Source organism: Triticum aestivum, chromosome 7D (assembly GCF_018294505.1).
Source record: "Triticum aestivum cultivar Chinese Spring chromosome 7D, IWGSC CS RefSeq v2.1, whole genome shotgun sequence".
In the NCBI taxonomy this organism is placed as follows: Eukaryota; Viridiplantae; Streptophyta; class Magnoliopsida; order Poales; family Poaceae; genus Triticum; species Triticum aestivum.
The window spans coordinates 609711551-609722389 of record NC_057814.1 but is presented as its reverse complement, the minus strand read 5'-3'; the positions used below and the strand labels follow the sequence as shown (position 1 = coordinate 609722389).

At 45.2% G+C, this 10839-nt stretch overlaps 1 non-coding gene across 1 annotated transcript; it reads right to left on the bottom strand.

Moving 5' to 3' along the window:
• Positions 1-2010: 2010 nt before the first annotated feature.
• On the bottom strand, positions 2011-2204 carry LOC123171625 (U2 spliceosomal RNA). Its single transcript, XR_006485328.1, has one exon. It is a non-coding gene; the product is annotated as a U2 spliceosomal RNA (small nuclear RNA).
• Positions 2205-10839: the final 8635 nt, after the last annotated feature.

The following is a 10839-nucleotide window of genomic DNA, read 5'->3' as shown; positions in this document are numbered from 1 at the left end:
CTGAATGGTTAAAGACGAAAAGTAATTAACCTTTTTCAAAACCTATACACGACAAGCCGTACTTTTTAGTCTGTTGAACCCATAAATTTGGGGTCACTTGGATTAATGCCTTAACATTGAAAGAAAATTTAAAAGTAAAAGTAAATCAGGGGTAAATTATCTTTTATATGTTAAGCTTCAGCATTGTCTAAAGTTATATCATTGTTACGGTGATGAATGTTGCGTGCACCTCAAAGCCAGGCATACTACATGATCACAAAATTCACGTCGTTTGATTATGTGATCTCAAATGCTCGGCGTTTGCTTTTTTCTGAATTTTTTGGCCAACCTTTATGAATTTTCAGGTTGTAGGTGAATCAGGCATGTCCAACCAAGAAGATGTTATGTACAAAATGATGTTGTTGTGAGGTATCTGGTTGTTTGTGGATTGATGACGACTTTTCCCAGGTGATTTATAAAATATTTATGCACATCTATTGAATCCTTCAATCAAATAGTTAAGACCAATTCTCTATGTTTTTTCTCCTTTCAATCAACAAATGTTTTGGTCCTACATGATATATGCTAGAAACACTCCCTCCGTCCCAAAATAAGTGGCGCTGATTTAGTACAACTTATTCTGTTTGAATGCCTTGAACCATTTTTACTGGGGTAGACTAATATTAGCTGGCAAACTCTTGAGATTTCGCTGACTGTCTCAGCCCGTCAGCCAATCTGAGCCCCTCGTGATTTTTTTAGAAAAGGAGGATGACCCCCGGCCTCTGCATCTGGGAGATGCATGCGGTCATTTTATTGATAATTCTCGAGGACCTTACAAAGTAGTACAACAATATGCCTGAATCCGCCATCTTGACAACATCTGCCGCTACTCCAATTCATATGTTGAAGGGGTGCAAGCTGGGCCAAATACCCAGACATCTCATCTAAGCCTAACATCTAAAGCCAGAGGCCCTGACCGAGCCACATACCGGGTCCGGGGCACAAACCGGTCCGACGCACTCACATGTGTCGTCGCCGCCATCTTCCACCGGTCCATCTTCAGAGTAGATTGAGGTGCCAACCTTGGCAGGTGCCTCCGCCATCGACGCCACCATGACGCCAAACGACGACCTCCACCTACGCGAGTCCATCTCCAAGCAACGGACGCAGATCCATGTTAGGATAGGGCCGCACCACCGCCGTCGTCCACCACCCACAAGCGCCACCCAGCCCCAAAGTTTCCAAAGCGGCGCCTTCAAGAAGGGAACGGCGCCGTGAGCGCCGTCGCCGCCAAACAAAGTTAGGGTTTTCGCCCAGGAGACCTAGGGGAAGGGGAAGTGAGGGGATCAGTCCATACCGACGCTTCCAAGAAGGGGAACGACGCCCTCAGGCGTCGCCGTCGACGCAGCCGGCCATGGCCGACCAGGGATTTCGCCCGAACTAGATCACCCCCACCAGCAGCGCCTCCTGTATAGAGCAGGCGACCCAAGGAAGCGCGGCCCGACCAGGCTGGCCTGCAAGCCGAACATGGGAGGAGGGGAGGCGCCAGATCACGCGCACCGGCCACCGCAGAAGCCGCCGCCGGCCGCCAACGACCACCGGATCCCGCCACCCGCGCGGCCGGGACGCCAGATCCATCGCCCGCACGGCTGCTAGCCGGCCGTGCCTTGCCAATGGAGCCGCCGCTCCAGATCCGGGGTTCCCCATGCAGAGGCAGGGCAACCGAGGCCCCGCCGCCACCATCCTTGGCGCCCGGGTGGCGGCAAGGAAGGGAAGAGGGGAGGGGGGTGAGGAGGTGGGGCGGCTAGGGTTGGGAGGGAGGAGCGCGTGGAAGAGAGGTTGCCGTGTGTGGCCTGAGCCCCTCGTGATGAATATGTGCTACCTTGTTTTCTTTTTCGGTGAGTAATGAACATGACTTTTCTAGGTGGGAAGACAATTACAAAGTTATGCAAAAATAATTTGGTTTTAGCCTAAAAAAGAAATTTTAGTTTTGGTTCAGTTAAGAAAATAATTTGTTTGATTTTGGTTTGGTTGGGGTGCATCAGTCCAGGGCTATAGTGCAACACCCAGACGACGCTCAGGGCTCAATAGCAAGCCACTATAACGAGCCCTCCTCACAAAAAAATAACTTAATATCTCATGAATCCGTAGATTCATGTATCAGATATTAAACTGATAAGAACAGATACTACACTTGATCTTAGCTAAGAGGCCGAGAAAGGTATGATTTGAACCGTGACCAGATGTCCTGTTTTATTGGTCCCTAAACCGCCTCCACTCAGGTGGGCAGCGATATGGGATTATTCCACCAACGCGTCAAAACTCAAAGCTGCGTTCGTTCCTTCGCCGAGCCGGACAGATGCGCGGGATAACCTGCCTGTGCCTTTTTTAGTTTTTTTTTTTTTTAGAATCTGTGCCTATTTTAGGTGCCTCTGTGCCTGTGCTTCCTACTGATTGGGGCCTGCCTAGAAGCCCATCAACAAGGTCAGAGCCCAGAGACATCGATCCACAGTTTTGTTTCGGCTAGGACGAACTGGGCTGTTAGTGCACCCAGCCACCCACCAATCCGACGAGTGTCTCAAAAAAAAAAAACCAATCCGACGAAAAACAAAAATTGTTCGTGCCTTATACTTGCCGAGATTTTCTCCTCAAAAAACAGAGGCTCGCTTGTTAAAAAGAACGACATATGTAATTTCCGAACGTTCGGATTTTGTGTTTAGATCCGAACGACCACTTCTCGCGCGCGCACTACTGCACGATCTGCTTCTGACACGCTGGGAGATTTCGCGGAGAAAAAAATAATGCGCCCACTTGGAGTTGAACCCCAGACCTGCTGGTTGAGGAGCAGGTGCACTACCACCCAGGCTAAGCCTGCTATTGTGTTTCTAATTCAGGTTAGCTGACTTTTGTACTCTGTTTGATAGCGAGGAAAAACAACAATGTTTTTGACGAGGGGGCGGACCCATGGACCAAGTTATTTCAAGGATGGATGCATTGTGTTTGTACCTCTCGATGAGTAATTATAGAGAAATGAATGTTTCTTTTCTTGTAGAATTCGAACTCTAGTCATTGTTTTGTGTGTAAACCCGAGGAAAAAATTGTTTTGAAATATACGTTGGATAGTATATGATAATTTACACACCACAAACCTGGTAATTTACATACAAACACCGCAACAATTTTTTTGACCCAGGTTTTTTGTTGTTAAAATATAAGATCCGAGAGGTGCGCAACAATTTTTACCTAATAGCATGGTAGTTTAGGAATCGCATACCTGATAACTTACGTGCCAACACCGCGATAATCTTTTATTCATTAGGAAAAAAGTTGATGAAATATGCCTCGGTAACTTTTGTGTGAATAGCATGGTAATTTACACACCGCAAATCTGATAACTTAACCTCGGGTCTGGTAACTTTGACGGGGGAGGGGGGAGGGGGGGTTTGTTGAAACATACAACGATAACTTCTGTGCAATTATCATGGTAATTTTCACACGCTGACATGATAACTTACATACCCTTAGCATGGTAACTTTGACCCAAGGGGAAAAGTATGAAACATAACCCAATAATTTCTTTTTAAAGAGCATGGTAATTTATGCACAACATCCCTCATAACTTACCTAGAAACGCCGCGGTAACTTTTGACCCAGGATTTTTTTATTTGAAAACATATCAACGGTAATTTCTATGTATATGATGGTAATATACGCACTGCGGACCTGGTAGCTTATGTACAAACATTGTGTTTAACTTTGACCCAAAGAGAAAATTGTTGAAGCATACTCCGATAATTTCTATGTAAGTAGTGTGGTAACTTCCGTACCATGGACCTTCTAACCTAGGTACAATCACCATGGTAACTTTGACCCGAGGGAAAAAATTATTGAAAAACATACCCCTGATAACTTGGGTGTAAATAACAAGACAATATACACACCGCAGACCTGTTATGTACAAAACAACGCGTTAACTACAAAGGCATCTGTGATGAATGTTGTCAATCTTAAGATGAAGTGTCGGCCTAGTCTCTCGGATGCTCATAGGGGTAGTGTGTCCGTGTGTGCGTTTATAAGGGTTAGTATATGTGTGTATGTATGAGCGCCCGCGTTTGTATTGTGTTTAAAATAAGAACTTTGACCGAAGGTGAGGAGGGGACATAATTGTTGAAAAAATATAGCCGGTACTTATGTGTAAATAAGGTATGTATGACTCAGTATGAACCGTAGACCCGATGATAACTTCGACGCATGGATAAAGTAGTCGAAACATCCCTGTGATAACTTCGGTGCAAACACTATGATAAGTTACATACCGCAGTGGTGATAGTTTCGTAGTCCAGGCGTGGTAACTTTGGACCTGAAAAAAATATTGTCAAAACATACCAACATGGGATCTTGTTTCGGAGATCTCGTCGTGACGATTTTCTTATGTGAAAACGGATTTTCAATCGGAGCGACGGTTTGAGCTATAAAACATTTTGAAGTTTGAAAAAAAAAGAATCTAGAATGACATTAGGTTTTTGTCCTTTAGTGCATACATGCATGTAATTAAAGAGAGGAGTGCACGTGAAAGAAAAATTAGTCAATGCATGTATATAATTAGAGTGAAGTAAGGATCGTTCTTGCCTATTGCTAAAATCCGAACGTTTGATAGTTATAGAAGTCTTAAAAAGAAAAGGATTAGCAGAGATCCCAAAAACAGAGTAACTTTGTTTTCTTTCAGACAACAAGCTGAGGTTCAGACGATATAAAAACTGATGTGAGATTCGTAGCTTCACGTGCCAACGACTCTGTGTGCTGTAAACAAGTACAAAGGCACCCTGACCTGAAGATCCAAGCAGTGAAAGAAAAGATGCACGCTGACTAGACAAAGGGGACTGAAGCAACAATATGCAGCGTCGATGGCAATGCCGACATATCGTTTCCTGCTTGTGAACACTAAGAAAGGGTCGGCAACCAATGTCCACACCCTTTACATACTGCCCACTTCACAATGAGTATGCACTGCCACCAAGAGTAAGTTTGTTAGCTAGCAACGCAGCGAGCACCAAAGTCCAACTTTTGGTTAGCCAATGAGGCAAAAGTCGTCCGTTGTTGAGCCTACGTCTCACAGGGTGTTGCCGTGTCGCTGTCACCACGCACACGCACGGTAGACATCGAAGTGTCCCTGGTAAACTAGCGATAACAAATGAGAAAAGCAAGCAATCTGAGCTGATGTGGACAAGAATGGGTACCACTACCTTCTGGTGTTGAAGGTCATTCTCAAATCTGAGCTGATGTGGACAGATTTGCCCTTGAAATTGTGTTGGCAGTTGAGAACTAAAAGGTCATTCTCAAATCTATGGAAGGCCTTCCAGGTACTTGCAACTAATCAGGTGGTTAGCCATCAGTAGGCACAGTACTTTATGTAGCCGGCCATTTTCTTAAGCAAAAAAGTACAGGTTATTGAATCGCAAAAAACCTCGATTCACAGTCTTCCTACCACTCGCACCAAACAGCGCACAGATTCTGCTCTAAGATTACCAACATCAAGTTCAGGACAACTAACATGTCAGTTCGGTGTGTCAAAATGGAGCACATTGGCAAGACCAGGTGAAGCCCTTTCAAGAGAGCATAGCAGCAGTAGTAGAGTAGACTTGGCACTCAAAAGTGACAGTGCCACTTGGATGCAAAAAGGTGCAGCAAAGCACATACGAATATCAAAAAGATTGGATTCATCATAGTACATACAGTGATTAACTTTTTCAGGCCTTGTACAATGCTAGGTGCTTGGCCATGTTTAAAAAAATAAACCAGATTTTTTGAAGCATCGGTAGTGCTTATTTCTACACGAGAGACGCCTAATTAAGCGTCTACTCTCTACAAATAAGTATCGATCTTTAAAGAAGCGCTGGTTTATTTCGTTAAGCACCTTCCCTAAGTGCTTTGCATTGCCGAAATAAGCTTTCGCCCCGGTATATAGATATAGCAATCACCCAATACAACTGCGAATCCACTGCTGGGGTAGACACCACAAGCACGCCCAAAAGAAATAAAAGAGAAAGAAAAAAAACAAATGACAACAGAGTCGGATCGACGAAAACGTTGATGACCCGCAACCGCGGCGCCCACCGGAGGATTTCCACCACGCTCCTAGCACTTCGGACCGACACATACCAAGCAACACCTTCAAGAAGGAATGCGACGATTCCGACGCTGCTGCCCGGAATGGTCCTACGGTTTCCCCCGGTACGCGGAGGGGCGTGGGGAAGGGGAATACCCGACGCCCTTCAGGAAGGAACAGTGGCGCCCGCGGGCGTCACCGCGTCGGTGCCGGCCAAGTCGACAGGGATTTCTCCCGTCCGCTAACCAACCACAACCCCGTCCGATCCGTTGCACTCTACCAAACTTGCCGCCCACCACCATGCGCCCCACGGTCTTGGAATCATCACTGCCGTCTCACTATGGGAAGCGAAGCGGGACCGACGGATCCGAGAGGGAACAACTGGGAACGAGGAGCAGCAGAATCAGCAAGCACGCGGGAGGGGACAACCTCCACCGCCGTCGGCGGTCAACGACCGGACGCAATAAAAGGAGCACATTAGGCCCCACGGCCCGGCCGAGCCCGAAAGGGGATCGTGAAGCTCCCGTCGTCGCGCTACAGTGGGCACGCCGCCGTCTCTACTACCCCCCGCACTAGCCGTATGTCCGTTCGCCGGAGCCGACACAGACGAAGACAAGCCCATCAGACAAGGTGTCTGGTGGGGCGCACCATATTTTGCCTCCTAACAGGGCTGCATTCCGATGGCTCTAACTTTTGCATACGAATTCAGATTGGGACGATTTTTATATCAAAATCAACCGTTTCGACGAGACGCACAACTTTTATGTTGAAACTTTTTTTATTTGAGGCCATCTTAATTGGGTTTTAAGTCATTCTTTAATCTGGTGTCAACATGAGCATCTTCGAACTTGTCATAACTTTTGCATCCGAGCTCCGTTTTAGACCACCTTCATATCCATCTTGATCTTCTCGAAGAAAGACATCCCATGGTGACTTCCAATCATAAGTTTGAATTAATCTTGACATAGCTTAAATCAACTTTTACGATTGTGCCACTTTTGAGCGTCAACAGAAGATGCGCGTGGTGCTCGTCTCCATGGTACTGAGGAACTGCACGATGCTGCTGCTGGAGTTGTACGAGCCCATGAACTACCTGGACATACAGACCGATTACGCGCTGGCCGACGCACTGTGCGAGTTCATGGCATGGGTCGTACTAGTCAGCCACCGCTCGAGGCTCATTTCTCGGTTGTGCGAGGACGAAGAGGGCAGCGAGGTGTGGGTGGCGCAGGCCGCCTGGCCGGCCGATGAGAACGACGACTAAGCATGTGTATTAGCAAGACAAAACAAATATTATGTGGGCTGGCGGCTCCCGCTTAACCCGCACATCCCGCATCATGGTCAGCTGTGTAGCCCACATGTCGTGTGCGGGCCAGATCGCGGGACTGCGGGACGAGCGCAACCCGCCCCGCTTGCACCCTTACTGCATGGGGAATGCGCGCCGGCGGTGAATTAGGATAGGTTTAGAGTCCGGTCTAGTTAAATATGTCGAAAATCATTCAGTTTTATGTAAAAATGATCCAAGTGTGAACGAACATCGTCCGGGTTGTTTAAATATGCATCAAATATGTTTAATTTCATTAAATTTTGACCAAAATGCAACCGGACATATGCGGCTAGCTTGTGGCTCGTTTTTAGAGATGCCCTAATGTGACATTTATGCGTATCCCGATAATTGAATGGGATGTGACGGCGGGGCTCCAGGGACTGAAAGTGCCTCTACATCGAAAGAAGCTGCGGGAGTAAGTTTCATGTCAACCACAGCAATATTGTTACATTATCAGTTTTGTTCATAATGAATGAAATTTGAGTTTTTGATGCTTAAGTAAAAAAATATCAATATGTCTCATAACCAATCTCCTGCGTATGGTGGTTTTACATTATCATTATTGTTTTTATACAAAACTTTTTATACCTTTTTAAACTTATTCTATCACATTACAATACTAATGAGTATGATTTTTAATTTTATTATCACACTTAATGACATAGCATTCTTGTTAAACATTAATTATAGTGTTCTTCTGTTATCATCAGTAACAAAAATCACCGAAAAAATTATCTCTCCAATTTAAAAAAAATATTGATGATTGCTTAAATTATATAGTGTATAAATATATTTGTGTCTATGTGTATGTGTTCATGTATATTTTAGTATCATTAAATATCACTGTAGATATCTCTAAAACGTAATTACTAACTAATATCTTAATAATAATTTCTATTTTATTATTAGTTATCAAATTTAAAGAATATTCTAGAGTATAAATTGAACCATTTACATGTATGTTGCAAGCTAGGTTCGGTAATAACATGACAAGACTTGAATGCTCTATATACTTGTTATTGTGATAACATGGATTAGCAACGACTATAAGATGTCGTCGATTCAATTTGGCATACATATAATTTGTTTATTTGTCATTCTCGCTGGTTGGTTTCATTTAGTGGATACTAGAGCTCTTGTAAGTTTATTAAACAAAAGGTTTTGCATTAATTTAAATATAGAAATCTAGCTAGTATATATTTCGGTATGATTTGCAGGATGTCTATCGAAGAGAGACTAACAGGCAGATTGAATCACTTTCAACTACAAAATTGGTTTGTTTCTATATGCCACACAGTACTGGTCTGTGGCGGAGATTTGCTCCTCCAAATTTTGTATTCTAAATTTTCACCTACACAATGCTCGTTTGGACTTAATAAATACATGTATAGTTGTTATTACTACCATATAATATTTGGGGCCCGGAGTCGTTATTCAATTTGCGTGGCCTATGGACCAACTCGGTTTATCCAATTGGGTTTCAACAAACGAAAGATGATCACTGCGTGCGGGTGTTCTGAACACTCCCCCACCCCCCGGTGCGTGCGGATGATCATTCATCATTGGGACTCTGGGAGGCTTTCGGTCATCAGAGATACATCCGCACAGCTTCAGGGCGCTTGAGCTCCTCCCAGCCAAACAGGTATGGCATATTTGTTGCCTCCCCGCCGCGCTGCAAGTTGTACCCGATTTGCACCGCTAGCTGCCCAAGCTCATTCCTGGTTTCCACGGCCATGCACGCGCATATGTGTGGACATTATCGGTGGAATGTGGCTGGAAGGGCTCAAGGTGCTTCTACACCGAAAGTAGTTATGGGAATTTCTCATATGCCCAGCTGCGCGCGTACAAAGGCTGTCCCATGACACCGTCGATGCATCTGACAGGCGGATGGAGCTATCACATAGTGAGGCTCGTCAACCCCGACATGCATGGGACTCTCGTCGACCTGTTGTTCTGTGATCAGAACATGTACATGCTCTTCGCCTCTCGTTGCTTCGTTCCCGAAAGCCCATGGAGCAGGTGGTCTCACTTCAAAGGCCAAACAAGATACATGCCTTCTTTTGTTCTGGCAGATGCTTGCGAAGAAATGACTATCAAGGTGTCTCGTAACGAGTTTCAAGATGCCTGGTGGAGAGTACACCGTTCGGCTGAACATATTCACGTGCTAGCTGACCTAGCATCAAGCACAAAAAGGAAAGTCTGTGAGGTGATTATCATGTGCGTGGTCACAGGAATACTTGTGCTGCTGCATAGCACATTTGGTAGGTTGATGGATTTTCGTTGCACAGCTACTGGTATTGCTGTCATACTTTGGATGTTCATGAGATCTTGGAAGAAGTTGTTGAAGTGTGCACTAGATAATGGAAGAAGGGTTAGGGCAAGGGATGCAGTTGATGTTGACCCAAAAACTGTTGCCGTATCCGTATGTGAGTGGTTGTGGGATCAACCATGTGAATGAGATGATTGGGCCGGATGGCCAGCTCCGCCTTATCTTGCTCGACGGTGAAGATCTAGAGTTGCATATCTAGCTGATTTTCAAGACCCGTTCTCTAACTTGAATGAGAAAGAGTCAAGTGCAGTAGTGTTGTTGTTTTGCGCATGGCTAACTTTGCAATTTAGAGACATTTGTACAACTGATACAACTGTTACCCAACATTGAGCACTCCGGAACTCTATGTACTGGAAGCATGTGCATGCGGGACGCACATCTGAGCGAAAGGCGGATATTTCTCACCGACAAACTACAAAGCATGTAAATGTTACACTCAAGTTTCGAGTTAAGTTCCAAAAAACATAAAATGTTTTTTTAATATACCTAATATTGACCTTGATTCAAATGGATCGTCCAAGCAAAGAAGGCAGTCAAAATGGTTCCGAAATCACATAATTCGCTTAAAATATATGACCCTTTTTTGTTTGAATAAAAAAACATACTGGTTTCTTTATAGGAGAGGGAGGTGTGAAGTGCTCGACAACCCAGCGGGGAGTACATACGTATTTGGCCAACTGGGTTTTGGAGCGCCAACACGAAACGCATGTCGACAAACTTGGGCCAGACATGTTCAAAAAAAAACTTGGGCCAGACGTTCACCACGTATATTCAAATTTAAGACGTGAATATTCAGTGACCGTCAACTGTGGCCGGATTTTTTAGCGAGTGACCATTCGCGCTGGGTGGTCATTCCCAGTGAACGATTTCATTCGCTTTCGCTCAGAGCATCTCTAGCAGACCCTGTATATAGCCGCGACTCGCAAAATAACCGTCAAAATACGGGTCGGCGCGGAAAATCCTGCCCGATCAGACACCGCAAACGCGTTCGACCTGTAAATTTTTTTGCTGGTGCGGCAAAGATCTCCCTCAACCTTTAGATTCACGGGATGGGAGGCCGACCCGAGCTCGGCCCCTATCTGCAGCGAGATTTGGCGC